General features: G+C 38.5%; 1 protein-coding gene across 4 annotated transcripts in view; it reads right to left on the reverse strand.

The window, feature by feature from the left end:
* NCALD (neurocalcin delta) overlaps nt 1–15,484 on the reverse strand; it is a 456,646-nt gene that overhangs the window by 229,407 nt on the left and 211,755 nt on the right. For all 4 annotated transcript variants that reach the window (XR_004435463.1, XR_004435466.1, XR_004435464.1 and 1 more), the window contains exon 3: nt 10,659–10,708. The gene's annotated coding sequence lies outside the window, so the exon portion shown is untranslated. The remainder of the gene's footprint in view (nt 1–10,658; nt 10,709–15,484) is intronic.

Genomic DNA, 15,484 nt, shown 5'->3' on the forward strand with positions numbered 1-15,484 from the left:
TCTGACTGGCTACTGGTTAAAGTTGAAGCTCCCTAGCCAGGATCCAGAACCTTCAATGAGCCTTTTTTCTCTTCTCTCCCTGTGGTCTCCTCTATGCACCCCAAATTCAAGGAGCATCAGAATATGATTCCAGGGCCTCCCTATCTCTATTTGCTGACACTCAGACTTAGATGTAGACTACTTTGAAGGAGACTTATACGGTTTCTGCATAAATAGATGCTCCATAAATGCTTGCTGAATTAGTGAAGTAAGTCAATTTGAAATTGACCACATTAACAGAATGAAGTAATTAAATCCATGAATCATTTACGTGATTCATTTATGCAAATGAATGCAGTTTTTCACAAACTCATTGTCTGCTTACGGTCAATTATGGGTGATGTCAAGTTCATGTAAGTATCTAATATCTCTATGATGTCAAATCACAGCTGGGCCCTGATGGAACTCCACAGGGCAGAGACAGACACAGACCACACCTGCTGCTTCTCTCAATTTACTTTTTGAACTCTAATCCCTCCCCCATTTACCTCACTTCTTACAGATAATTCTTTGTAAACATCCTTGAATTTTCTGATATATAATCTTCAAACAACTGGAAGTTCTAAATCACTGCCAAAACCACATTCTGATCCAAGAACATCTGGGTGCTTTAATAACCTAAATCAGAAGCCTGCAACCTCTTTCTGCAATAGGCCACATGGTAAATATTTTTGGCTTTGCATACCGTACGGTCTCTGGTTGCAATGACTCAACTCTGCCATTGAAGCACAGAAATGGCCATGGTGGACACAAAAACAAATGAGTGGGCCTGTGTGCCTATAAAACTTTACCTGCAAAGCAACCAGCCAGGATGCCAGCCACTGTTTGCTGACCCCAGCCTAAACCAAGCTTCTGATGAATGATTTACTTAGTTCTCCTTCCAAACTATACCTTTCATTGCAGTCACTTGATTGGGAAAAACATCAGAATTTCAGTTGGTGTAGTCTTTTCATGAGATCATAGTTAAACTAAACTCAGGACTACAGAGTTGGTCAAGAGAAAATAAGCAGTGGATATTTGAAGGCCGCTTTGGGACTTTCCTCCTCGCCTAGTGGACATCACCCCAGGGCAAGGGCATGGAGAGGCCAGATAGGTGAGCAGTCCGCTTTTAGGCGCAAGATTTAAGGTGGTGCCACAAAAGCATAAATCTACATAAGTAACATTTTAATGCAATGTTTTAAAGAAAATCAAAATAAATGAAGACATTCATGATGAATAAAGTATCAACATTTTAAATTAAGACAGGATCGCTATTACTGATTTCTTCTTTTGCCCTGGGTTCCAATGTGACTCTGCACAGCACGGTTATTGATCCTATCTTTATTTAAAACGTTGATCTTTTGTCCATCATGGATGCTTTGCATTCAATTTTTTAAAAACATTGCGCTAAGTGCTATTTATTTTGATTATGGAGTTTTTGGCACCTTCTAATTTTGCACAAAAGCAAATGTCCTACTCACCTTCTCTAGTCTCAGCCCTGCAACAACCTCGTCATCATCGTCAACATCTATGCCCATTTAGGAGAATTATAGGCAGCTGTTTAATGTTACCTTTGCACTAGATCTTTCCTCTTGGCTACTTTGATGCCATTTTCACTTATTTGGATCCACTCCATATGCAGGTAAATTTGAAACACGTAGAAACTCTTGTGCCATACTCTCTAGAGCCACTTCTTAAAGGATATGTTAAAGAGAGACATAATATGTTAAAGAGAGACAATAAAATATGAGTTTTATTAAATTTTATTATTTTATTAAATAATTTAATAAATTGTATTACTTTATTAACTATTTCATTAAATAATTTTTAAAATTCCTACTAAGTGCCACTGTTTGCTCACCCCAGCCTAAACCAAGCTTCTGATGAATGATTTACTTAGTTCTCCTTCCAAAGGGTGACTAGGGTTAGTAAGTGCCTAGTGGCACTTAGTGTATTTTATTAAACTCCTACTAAGTGCCTAGAAGCACCATGCTAAAGGACTTTGTATCCATCATTTCATTTAATTACGACAGCCCGCAGAGGGGACGGGACAGGAGGCAATAGAACGTTATTTCCAACCCAGTGCTAGGGAGAAGATGGCAAGTGCTCCACTTTGGAAAGAAATTACATTTCATGCTTCTCCAGGCAACTTCCAAGGAGTCATCAGCCCATGTGAGAAGCACGTCTGGTATTATATCTCTGTAACAAGATGCACAGCAGGCACTTTCAAGCATTTAAAATACTTGAATGTGCAAAGTTTCACAGTTGGTCACAAGTTCATAATAGCTATGTGCCTCTTTTATTGGGGAGATGCCATGCCATGTTGGGATTCCACAAGGCAGCAGGGCTCCCCCATTCTTTAAAATAGAGCAGCTCAAAAAACTCCTCTGGCAATTTTAACTACACAAGAATAGAAAACACCCCAGGCAGAGTGTGAGAGACCAATCTTGTAAACAGCAGGACAGTAAGGTGTAAACAAGAATGGAAAGAAAATATACAGCCTTTTAAGAAATCGTTGCTTTTGACAAGGACAATAAGATAGGAATAAATTCAGCCCCGAATAGCATGGAAAAACAAAAGCTCAGAGAAGTGTTAAATCACATGCCAGGTGGCTGCAGGAATTCGCAATGATCCATTCCAATCTGCCAACCCGTCCCTTTTGGCATCCGGCTTGATTTTACACAGGCTCTTCTTCCAGTTTTATGTGCTTGGGAGTTTTGAGGGGAGGGTGTTGTTTGGTTTTCTTTCTCAACAAGCAGCAAACCCAGCATTTTCAAGACTGTTGCAACTTTCCTAAGTCACATATTTTTTCTTCCTCTGACCCCACAAACAATGTTGTTTTGGAGAACCACAAACCACAATATTTCCATCTTTCATTTCACGGAACCATGTTCTTGCCTGCAGTAAAAATATGTTCACATCCTTGTACTAAGTCTTAGTAAATGCATCATATGATCACTGGTGTTGTTAGAGGATTTCATGCAATAAAACTCCTGCATCTTCTACCCTTTCAATAATTCTACCAATTATTAAGCACTGAGCATGTACTCATACTCATGACCTGAAGATAACAGGAATGAACTGTCAGATCCCTGCTTGGAGGACCACATAGTCCAACGGAGGAGACAGACTTAGAAATAAACAGCTACAATAAGGAAGGAAGCTACCTTTATCCCTTGAGCTGGAGAGTGATAATGTGCATGGGTTTATTAAACAAAAATTTAAAGAAGGTCATTATTTTGGATTAGGCTCCTGCACTAGGCCCCAACAGACCAGACCAAATCAAAATGGAGTCACTTGTGCTAAGTGCCACATCATCAAACTGAACTTTGAAATGGGCCAGTTTTCCAAAAATCAAGAGATTCATAGCAACCAATCAGAAGAGGCCCAGTTTACCTGAGCCAGCATAATAAAGAAGTCTCCTCTGTTTTAACTCTATAAGGAAAGTGATCTTTTTCAAGGTGGTCTTTGAAATGACTGGTCTGCTTTTTGTTCCCTGTTTCTGCTTTCTTCAGCCTTTTACTGCCTATAAGCCCCCTCCTGTTGAGCCCATCAGAGCACCCATTCTATTTTATAGAATGAGATGGTGCCTGAGTTTAAAATCACAAATAAAAGCCAATTCAATTTTTCAACTAAATTTATTGTAATTTTGTCTTTTGACAGGTTCCACTCATACTTTTCAGCACTCCTCAGCAGGTTGCTTCCAAGAATTGATCAAAGGATGAAGCATCCACCGTGTGCAGGCACAGATACTGGACAACACTCAGTGCTTCCCATGAACCAAAGAAATGTCCTCCTGTGAAGCCCTCCAGCCTCCTGCACCTTCATCACTGCCTTGCTCCATACTCCTGTTCTCAGCCTCAGACTTCCACACTGCCTTGCTCAAGCTTATTGATGGCACAAGTGTCATGCTACTTACTATGTACCAAGAATTGCATATAATTATCTCATATACTATCTCATATAATTATCTCATTGAATTTTCATAACCACCTCAGAACAGGCTTTGTTATCCCAGTGTTATTGATAAAGAAAATTAGCCTCTGAAATTTTCAGAAACTTGCCCAAGGTTAAACAGCTAGTATAGAGAAACTGAGGCAAGAACCCAGGATTATGTGATTAGAACACCTCTTAAACAGTACATTCATCTTTCTCTATAGGCATGTTTAGTGTAATGCCCCTGCTAGGTTATTTACATCTTAAGAACAGAGATCGACATTTCCGGTTTTTAATAGTTCCTAGACAGGGTAGACCCATAGCAAGCAAAGTATGCATCTACCTATGTGATGTGATTTAAGGGAGGCTGGACAAGGATGGGTTAATCATGTCTCCACCATTGCCTATCATGGTGCCTAGAATTTCACCATTGGGAGGGCATTATTTTGGGCCTGAAGTCTTTCTAGTCTTCAGGATCACTCTCTGAGAACATGATTGCCCTAGGAGGGGCAATCCTATACTGAGACCTCAGTGAGGATAAAGATGTCAGAGAATGAGACACAGGAGAAATGCCCAGAAAGGAGCGTAGGGCCTCCGAGATGGGAAAAGTGGTCCTGAGAAGAGGATGGGAGGTTCTAGGACAGGTGTGGAAGTTTTGCTTGGCTGGCCCCACCTCTGTGGCCCTGAGCACAGGGCAGGGCAAATGGAAGGTATGTAAGTTTTTACTTGACTTGAGGAAAATAGAAAGGTTACTTCTATTTACTCTAAATAGTGTTTTGATCCGATGTGAGAGGAGGAGGTATGAGGGATGGTGGCAGGTGGGCATCGAGTGCTGAGGTCACCAAGTACTGTGATGGCATAAAAGACAAGAAGGCAGGACCTTGCCCTCCAAGAGCTTACAGTATCTGGCGAGAAAAAGTATCAATAGCAAACAATGGGGAAATAAGACAGGGATGACCAAATACAGAATACATATGTAATAGGAAATCCCAGGAAAGGAGAGCTCAGAATGAGAGGAGGTAATTTCGGGGACACAGGGCCCCAAGAATAGCACCAAATAAAGAGAAATAACAAATGAGTTGGTGAATGTTTGTCTTCCCAGATTGCCACAGCCACGTGCTACCTAGGCACTCCCTAACAAGGAAGTCCAATGTGGATTTAACCACTGTAATACAGAAAGGATGCTAGGATGGTCTAGAAACAAAATGGAAAGACAGATATAATGTACAAAGATACTATTTATAAAATGCATTACTTCAAAATAAACCCAGCTCTTTTGACAAAAAGATCTAGTGGTTGTTCTATTCACATAATAAATAGACCCAGAATTTTGGTAAAAGGTGCGTGTACCAGATTTATATATTAAGATACATGGCAAATATACCTGATAAAACCACTAAGCAAACCTAAATCCCTGGTGAAGCTCAGTTAAAACCATGAGAAAGAGCTTTGATGACCACTACAGGCCAACGACCTTGAGAAATCCTAAGACTTTCCATGAATTTAGCCCTGATCAAGAATCATTTCGCTCTGTGACCTTCCAGCTAAAGATAAATGCACTTGCTCTGAGCTTTCACTGAATGCCTCCTTCACAAACAGGAAAGGTTACTTCTATTTACTCTAATCTACTTCCTATTTTCAAAAAAGACCCCTTTATTTAATTCATACAAAGAAAACAACCCCAGGGAGGAAAGAAGGAAGCAGGTAAGCTCTGACCTTTACGTGCTAAATGAGTTATTTTACCAATAGCTACAGGTGATCATGTTCTCACAATGCTGAATAACAATTCTTTGTACCCCTTGGCATAAGAGGAACCAGTAGCTACAACCTCAGGCTTATTGTGAACGAGTAGAAAAAAGAAAAATACAGGCATGTAGATACTTGAAAAAAAAAAGAGAGAGAGAGAAGGGGAGAAGGAGGCCACAAGAAATCCTTCCTCTTGTGAATTTCTTTTTTTCTTTTTTATTTTTTTGAGACAGAGTCTGACTCTGTCGCCCAGGTTGGAGTACAATGGCACGATCTCGGCTCACTGCAACCTCTGCCTCCTAGGTTCAAGTGATCCTCCCACTTCAAGCTCCCTAGTACCTGGGACTACAGGCATACGTCACCATGCCTGGCTAATTTTTGTATTTTCAGTAGAGACGGGGTTTCGCCATGTTGGCCAGGCTGGTCTCGAATTCCTGACCACAAGTGATCCGCCACCTCGCCCTCCCAAAGTGCTGGGATTACAGGTATGAGCCATGGCACCTAGCTCCTCTTGTGAGTTTATTAATTAAATGATTGAATATATATTTCCTTTTCATTTCATCTTGGCTACTAATGAGCTGCGTTTCCACAGGTTACCTGCTTTCTTCATGGTGGCTGCATATCTGAGATAAAATTCTGCTTCAGTCCCCTAAGAGGTTTGTAGTAACCTCTCTGGATATTCGTAGACACAGTGATGACATGATCCAAACCCACAATTAGACATAAGGTCTAATAAGGGTTCTTGTGCTTTATTTCCAGATGCAGGGAGAAACTTGCACTTCAGATACCTAAATAGAAGGATTTCTGAGACAGTTCAGTGTTCTAAAGAACAATCAGGAAAAATAAATATTTTTGAGGTCCTAAAAATCTGGGTGGTGATTACAATGCTGGAGCCAAATGGCCATGCCAGTATTTTTGTAATTCATATTTTATAAGAAAAGGATTCAGAACTCATAAAAAGAAACTAGTAGGGCCGGGCACGGTGGCTCACACCTGTAATTCCAGCACTTTGGGAGGCCGAGGCGGGCGGATCACGAGGTCAGGAGATCAAGACCATCCTGGCTAAAACGGTGAAACCCTGTCTCTACTAAAAAATACAAAAAATTAGCCGGGTGCGGTGGCGGGCGCCTGTAGTCCCAGCTACACGGGAGGCTGAGGCAGGAGAATGGCGTGAACTCGGGAGGCGGAGCTTGCAGTGAGCCGAGATCGTGCCACTGCACTCCAGCCTGGGCAACAGAGCGAGATTCCGTCTCAAAAAAAAAAAAAAAAAAGAAACTAGTGAAAATAATTATTGAATACATTTAAAATATGAAATTTACAAACATCATGTAAAATATTAAAAAAACTAAACAGTATCATTGTATTAATTATTGGCAAGCAGAATTTAAAAATATAAGCATTAAAAAAATAAACAGTCTCAAAAACAAAAAAAATTAATTCATGAAAAGTTGAAAATGAGATCATGTTATTTGAACTTTCATAAAATGAGTTATTAAGGTGCATAGACATTGTTGCTATGGAGTTGAGAACATATTTTTGTGCAAATTTCCTCACTAAAAAAGAGAAAGTATTAGTCAGGGAAATGATGATGTATTTATGAGCTGTCTCCAAATCTTTTTCTCCGACTCCTTCATCTTCAGATAATCCTAATTCTCACTTGGTAACTTTGAGGAGTATTTAGAAGTATTTTTTAACAACTCTGTTGGGGAGAAGAGGTGAAATCTATTTATTTACCTCGAACTATAGTTTGCTTGAAAGCAAGAAGCAAGCATTTCTGATTTGCCTCTCCTTTAGTTTGCTCACCTGTGGCGGAATCCCAATGCCCAGCCGCATGCATCTGTTTTGTAACTCTCATACTGTAGTGGACACACCCTCAGGTGATCCCCACTGAGTCATGTCTTATGTAATCCCCTCCCACAGAGTGCAGGCACAACCTGTGACTTGCTTTTTAGCAAATGGAATACGGCATAGTCAATGCTTTCATTGAATATTTCACTGCCTTGATGTCTTAGCAGGCTGCAATGGGAGTTTCTCCTGCAGAGGTTGAAGGCATAAGCTGTCATGTTGTGACAAGCCTGTGAGATGCCACGTGGGAAGAAGCTGTGGGCGATTCCTAGGACATGAGAGTGACCCAGGTGACTGCCAGAAATAAAGTGGGAACCTCAGTCCTACAATCTCAGCTGGATTCTGCCAACAGCTACGTGAGCTTAGAAGAAAAAAACCCAAGCTCCAGACAAGAACACAGCACAGTCAAGACCTTGATGACACCTTTCCAAGACCCTAAGCAGAGGTCCAAGCTGTACTTAGACTCCTGACCCAAGACGGAGCATAACAAATACACATTGTTTTAAGTCACTATATTTGTGGCAATTTGTTATGTAGCAATATACAACCAACACATGTCATAATCCACTTTGCACTCAAATAACAGCCATTCTTGAAAAAAAGCTCTGTTTTGCCAATTATTATTTTCTTCCTGCTGTTGAGGATAACAGAAATATAGCAGAATGCTTTATACGTGTGTATACCTTTATTCAATTCAAAACTTGAATGCAGAATATCATTCTCCATCAGTGAGTCTTGAAACACAAATGAATTGGATTCAACATTTTTCAAAATATCAAAATACTTTCATTTTGGTACTTAAAAATTGGAAGGTATACCCCTAAACCAGTTTTTTTGTTTGTTTTCATTTTTGTTGTTTTTGGTTTTGGTATGTCTACTTAACTGTTTTGTTTTGTTTTGAGACAGAGTTTCGCTCTTGTTGCCCAAGCTGGAGTGCAATGGTGTGATCTCGGTTCACCACAACCTCCGCCTCCTGGATTCAAGCAATTCTCCTGCCTTAGCCTCCTGAGTAACTGGAATTACAGGCATGCCCCACCATGCCCAGCTAATTTTGTATTTTTAGTAGAGATGGGGCTTCTCCATGTTGGTCAGGCTGGTCTCGAACTCCCAACCTCACGTGATCCACCTGCCTCGGCCTCCCAAAGTGCTGGGATTACAGGCGTGAGCCACTGTGCCTGGCCTACTTAAGTGTTTTTTTAAATAAATGTTTTATTTTCAAACAGTTTTAGATTTACAGAATTATAAAGATAATACAGAAAGTTCTTGTATACCCCATACTCAGTTTTCCCAAATATTAACATCTTACGTTAGCATGGTACATTTATCACATTTAATGAACCCATGTTGATACATTATTGTTAACTAAACTCCATACTTTAGTCAAACTTTCTTAGTTTTTACCTAATGTCCTGTTTTTGGTCCAGGATCCCACATTACATTGAGTCATCATCTCTCCTTAGGCTTCTCTTGATTGTGACTATCTCTCAGACTTCAGTTGTTTCTGATGACCTTCACAGCTTTGAGGGGTACTGGTCAGATATTTTGTAGCATGTCACTCTATTAGAATTTGTCTTATGCTTTTCTCATGATTAGACTTAGATCAAGTATTTTGGAGAGGACGATCACAAAGGCAAAGTGCTCTTCTCATCACATCATGTCAAGGGTACCTACTACCAGTGTGACCTGCCACTGCTGATGTTAACCTTCATCACCTGGCTTGAGATAGCATTTGCTCGGGTTTCTCCATTGTGAAGTTACTTTTCCCCCTCCCTTTCTTTACTATACTCTTTGAAAGAAAGTCATTCTGTGCAGCCCCCAGGGAGGGTTATGCTTTACCCCCTGAAAGGCAGAGTATCTTACATACATTATTTGGAATTCTTCCACACTATCTTCATTTATTTATTCAATCATGTATTTACATCAGTATAGATATGTATTTTGTACTTTAAGTGATATCCTAATTCTAACCTTCTTTGCTTGAATTTTCCATCTTTGGACATTGAAAGTACTTTCGATTGGGTCCTGTATTCTTTTCACATACAACCATCATTGTGGATTTTTATTTTGTGCACTCCTTTACTTTATAGCACTACAAGATGCTCCAGGCTCATCTTCTATATTTTCTGTCACAGTCTTAAATCAGCCATTTCTCCAAGGAATCCTGGTTCATTTCATTGGAAAGTAGTATTAGAAACCAAGGTATGGGAAATAGGTATGTATTGTTTGCTTCCAGACCAAACCAGTTTTTCAATCTCTAAATATGGGATCTTGGAATGTCCCTACATTCTTAATTTATTTTAACGTATTTGACAAACATTTTTGCAGTGATTACCATGTGCCAGGCACTGTTTTAAGCACTTTGAAAATATTAACTCATTTAATCTTTGTAATAACCTCCTAACAACAAGATAGGTGGTATTAGTCCCATTTTGTGGATGAAAAAACCAAGAAACAGAGACATTTGGATATGTTCCATAGTCACCCAGATAGTAACCGACAGAGCCGAAACTGAACTCAAGTATCTGGATCCAAATTTGGAGCTAACCACATTGGAGTTAGATTTGGAGCTAACTCCTACATTGCCTCGCAGTGGTAAGGACTTTGCAGAGCTGTCACACAAATTGATGAATTAATTCACCCACACGTTCATTCTCTAATACAAATCTGTTATGTTCCCATTAGGTGACAGACTATCTGATATCTGTTAATTGGTGCTTAATGCCATTTGAGATACCTCCTGGAATATGACCCAATTTAACATAAAGGAGGAGGCTATTGTAATGTGCCCCTTGAGGAGACCCTGGCAGCTGCCTGGGATGAAGATGTTACGTAAAAACTACTCCACTCAGTGGCTGCAAATATACTTTATTATGCTATAAGTAATATTCAAAGGTGATAGGCAGGCAGTACCTTATTTACTTTGTTTCTATTTATTTATCATTCCCATAAATTTTTTAAAGGGTCTTTAGTATCTTTTATATATATGAAACTCCCATTCATTATGCTACTATTCTTGAAAAAACATTTGAACAGAATGGTCTCTTGTGAAAACCACTGAACAAAACTGAGATTTCTATTTATAGCTAAGAAGAAAATTTTAAATGTACACTTACTTTCTGACTGTCACCAATGAGTGGTCCCAGGAGACCAAAGTTGAGATAATCTGAAAGAAAACAGGCAAAACAATAATGGTGAATGCAAATATCTTTAAGAGATCTTTGTCCTGAGGTCATTATCCCACCCAGTGGCAGAACACTGGGAGACTGATGTCCCATGACATGGTTTATTACTTGTTAATAATGTGTTTTGGAAAAGAGAGTGCAGGTTGGGGTGGATGTGAGGTTCAGCAAAATGGACTCCCTGAGAAAAGAAAGCAGAGACTGAAACAATGGGGAACCTGGAATGGACTTCTTGTTAATATTTATAACTCCTTGGAAGAGGATATGAGAGTTAAGTGAAGGAATACTCAAGAATGTGGGCCTTCGTTTTCAGTTCAGAGCAAGCACCAGATGAGCTGCCTTCTAGATATATCAAAGTTTAGGGATATCCAAAAAAGAATTATCCCACCAAATTAAGCTTCATAAAGGAAGGTTAAATAAATAAAATATTTAAATAAAATATTTAAACAATATCAAACAATCAAAATATTTTCCAGACAAGCAAGTGCTAAGGGAATTCATTACCACTAGATCAGCCTTCTGAGAGATCCTTAAGGGAGTTCTAAACACGGAAACAAAAGAATGATACTTGCTACCACAAAAGCACTGTTAAGTACATAGCCCACAGACTCTATAAAACAACTACAAAATAGAAACTACAAAGCAACCAGCTAACAACTTATGATAGGATCAAAACCTTACATATCACTATTACTTGAATGCAAATGGTTTAAATGCTTGCACTTAAAAGGCACAGAATGGCAAGTTGGATAAAAGAATGAGGCCCAATTGTCTGCTGTCTTCAAGAGACCCATAGGCTCAAAGTAAAGGGTTGGAGAAAGATCTACCATGCAAACAGAAAACAAAACAAAACAAAAAAAGCAGGAGTTGCTGTTCTTTTATCAGATAAAACACATTTTAAACCAACAGTGAAAAAGGACAAAGAAGGGCATTACATAATAATAAGTTCAATTAAACAAGAAGAACTATCCTAAATATATATGCACCCAACATCAGAGCACCCAGATTCATAAAACAAGTACTTCTAGACCTACAAAAAGACTCACACAGTCACACAATAATAGTAGGGAGCTTTAATACCCCATTGACAGATCATCAAGGCAGAAAACTAATAAAGAATTTCTGGACTTAAATTTGACACTTGACCAATAAGAACTAACAGATATCTACAGAATACTCCATCCATCAAGTATAGAATATATATTCTTCTCACCTGCACATGAAACATACTCTATGATTAACCATGTGCTCAACTGTAAAGCAAGTCTCAATAAATTCAAAAATATCAAAATCATACCAACCATACTCTCAGACTATAGTGCAATAAAAATAGAAATAAACTCCAAGATCTCTCAAAATTGCAAAATTACATGAAAATTAAACAACTTGCTTCTGAGTGGCTTTCAGTAAACAATAAAATTAAGGCAGAAATCAAGAAATTCTTTGAAATAAATGAAAGCAGAGATACAATATACCAATATCACTGGGATGCTGCAAAAGCAGAGGAAAGTTATAGCACTAAATGCCTACCTCAAAAATTTAAAAAGATTTCAAATTAGCAGTCTAACATTAAACCTAGAGGATCTAGAAAAACAAGAGCAAAGTAAGCCCAAAGCTAGCAGAAGAAAATACGTAAAATCAGAGCAGAAATGAACAAAGTTGAGACCCAAAAATTCATATGAAGAAGCAACAAAACTAAAAGTTGGTTCTTTGAAAGAATAAACAAGATTGATAGACAATTAGCTAGATTAATGAAGAAAAAAAGAGAAGATACAAATAAGCACGGTCACAAATGACAAAGGTGATATTGCAATGAATCCCACAGAAATACAAAAGATCCTCAGAAACTATTATGAACAATTCTATGCATACAAACTAGAAAATTTAGAGAAAATGAGTAAATTCCTGGAAACACACAACCTCCTAAGGCTGACTAGAAGGAAATTGAAACCCTTAACAGACCAACATCAAGTTCTGAACTTGAAGCAGTAATTTAAAACAAATCCTGTTAATCAAAAAAACCTCAGGACTAGATGGATTCACAGCCAAATTCTACCAGATGTACAAAGAAGAGCTGATACCAATTTTATTGAAACTATTCCAAATAGTCGAGGAGAAAGAACTCCTCCCTAACTCATTCTACAAAGCCAGCATCACTCTGATACCAAAACCGGGCAAAGACACAACAACAAAAAAAGAAAACTACCGGCTAATACCTCTGATAAACACAGAAGCAAAAATTCTCAACAAAATACTAGCAAACTAAATCCAATAGCACATCAAAAAGTTAATTTACCATGATCAAGTAGCCTTCATTCCTAGGGTGCAAGGTTTGTTCAACATATGCAAATCAATACATTTGATTCACCACATAAACATAATTAAAAGCAAAAACCATATGATCATCTTGATAAACACAAAAAGTTTTTGATAAAATCCAACACCTCTTCATGAAAAAAACCCTCAAGAAACTAGGCATTGAAAGAACATACCTCAAACTTTAAGAGCCATCTATGGTAAACCAACAGCCAATATCACACTGAAGGGGCAAAAACTAGAAGTCTTACCCTTAAGAACTGGAAAAAGACAAGTCTGCCCACTCTCACCACTCCTATTCAGTCTATTAATAATACTGGAAGTCCTAGCCAGAGCAGTCAGGCGAGAGGAAGAACTAAAAGGCATCCAAATAGGAAAAGAAGAAATCAAACTGTCTCTCCTCACAGAGAATATGAGTCTATACCTAGAAAACCCTAAAGACTCTATCCAAAGGCTCCTGCAACTGATAAAATTCTTCAGTAAAGTTTCAGGATACAAAATCAATGTACAAAAATCGGTCACATTTCTATACACTAACAATATTCAAGCTGAGGGCCAAATCAAGAACACAGTCCCATTTACAATAGCCACACACATGCGTGTACGCGCACACACACACACACACACACACACACAAATACCTAGGAAAATATCTAACCAAGGAAGTGAAAGATCTCTACAAGGAAAACTACAAGACATTGCCAAAAGATATCAGAGATGACACAAACAAATGCTAAAACATTCCATGCTCATGAATCAGAAGGATCAATGTTGTTAAATTGGCCACATTACCCAAAGCAACCTAGAGATTCGATGCTCTTCGTATCAAACCACCAACATCATTTTTCACAGAACAAGAAATGAAATTAATATAGAACCAAATTCTATAATTCTAAAATTTATATAGAACCAAAAAGGAACCCAAATAGCCAAAGCAATTCTAAGCAAAAAGAACAAAGCTGGAGGCATCACATTATCTGACTTCAAACTATACTATATGACTGCAGTCACCAAAACAGCATGGTACTGGTGCAAAAACAGACACATAGACCAATGGAACAGAATAGAGAACACAGAAAATAAAGTTGCACACATACAACCATCTGATCTTCAACAAAGTCAACAAAAATAAGCATCACGGAAAGGACTTCCTATTCAAAAAATGGTGCTGGGATAGCTGGCTAGCCACATGCAAAAGAATAAAACTAAACCCCTACCTTTCGTCATACAAAAAAATTAACTCAAGATGGATGAAAGATTTAGATGTAAGACCTCAAACTATAAGAATCCTAGAAGAAAACCTAGAAAACACTATTCTGGACATCAGCCTTGGAAACGAATTTATGACTAGGCCCTCAAAAGCAATTGCAACAAAAACAAAAACTGATAAAATGAGAACTAAACTAAAGAGGTTCTGCAGAGCAAAAGAAACTATCAACAGAGTAAACAGACAATCTACAGAATGGAAGAAAATATTTGCAAACTATGCATCCAACAAAGGTCTAATACCAGAATCTATAAGGAGCTTAAACTCAGCAGGCAAGCAAAAAATAAAAAAAATTTTAAAAAAGCAAAAAAATGTGGACACGTCCCAAAAGAAAACTACGAGCAGCCAACAAACATGCAAAAATGCTTCAAATCACCAATGATCAGAGAAATGCAAATCAAAACCACAATGGGACACCATCTCACACCAGTCAGAATGGCTATTAGTAAAAAGTCAAAAAACTTTTTAATAAACTTTTTGGGGCTACAAAGAAAAAGGAATGCTTATACACTGTTGGTGGGAATATAGAGTAGTTCAACCCCTGTAGAAAAGCAGTTTGGGGCTGGGCATGGTGGCTCATGCCTGTAGCCCCAGCACTTCGGGAGGCCAAAGTGGACGGATCACTTGAGCCCAGGAGTTCAAGACCAGCCTGAACAAGATGACAAAACTCCACCTCTACAAAAAATACAAAAATTAGCTGAGTGTGGTGGTGCATGTCTGTAGTCCCAACTGTTTGGGAGGCTGAAGTGGGAAGATCACTTGAGCCCAGGAGGTCCAGGCTATAGTGAGACATGATTGTGCCACTGCACTCCAGCCCAAGTGAAAGAGTGAGACCTTGTCTCAAGAGGAAAAAAAAAAAGAAAACAGTCTGGAGATTTCTTAAAGAAATATTCTTTAAGAATTAAAAACTTTAAGAAAGTTCTTAAAACAGAACTACCATTTCACCCAGCAATCCCATTACTGAGTATATATTCAAAAGAAAATAAATTATTCTACAAAAAGACACATGAACTCACATATTCATCGCAACAGTATTCACAACAGCAAAGACATGGAATCAAACCTAGGTGCCCATCAATGGTGAATTAGACTAAAAAATATGTGGCACATATATGCCATGGAATACTATGCAGCCATAAAAAGAATGAAAGCATGTTCGTTGCAGCAACATGGATAA

Source organism: Trachypithecus francoisi, unplaced genomic scaffold (genome assembly GCF_009764315.1).
Source record: "Trachypithecus francoisi isolate TF-2019V2 unplaced genomic scaffold, Tfra_2.0 Lachesis_group7, whole genome shotgun sequence".
NCBI classification, from domain to species: Eukaryota; Metazoa; Chordata; class Mammalia; order Primates; family Cercopithecidae; genus Trachypithecus; species Trachypithecus francoisi.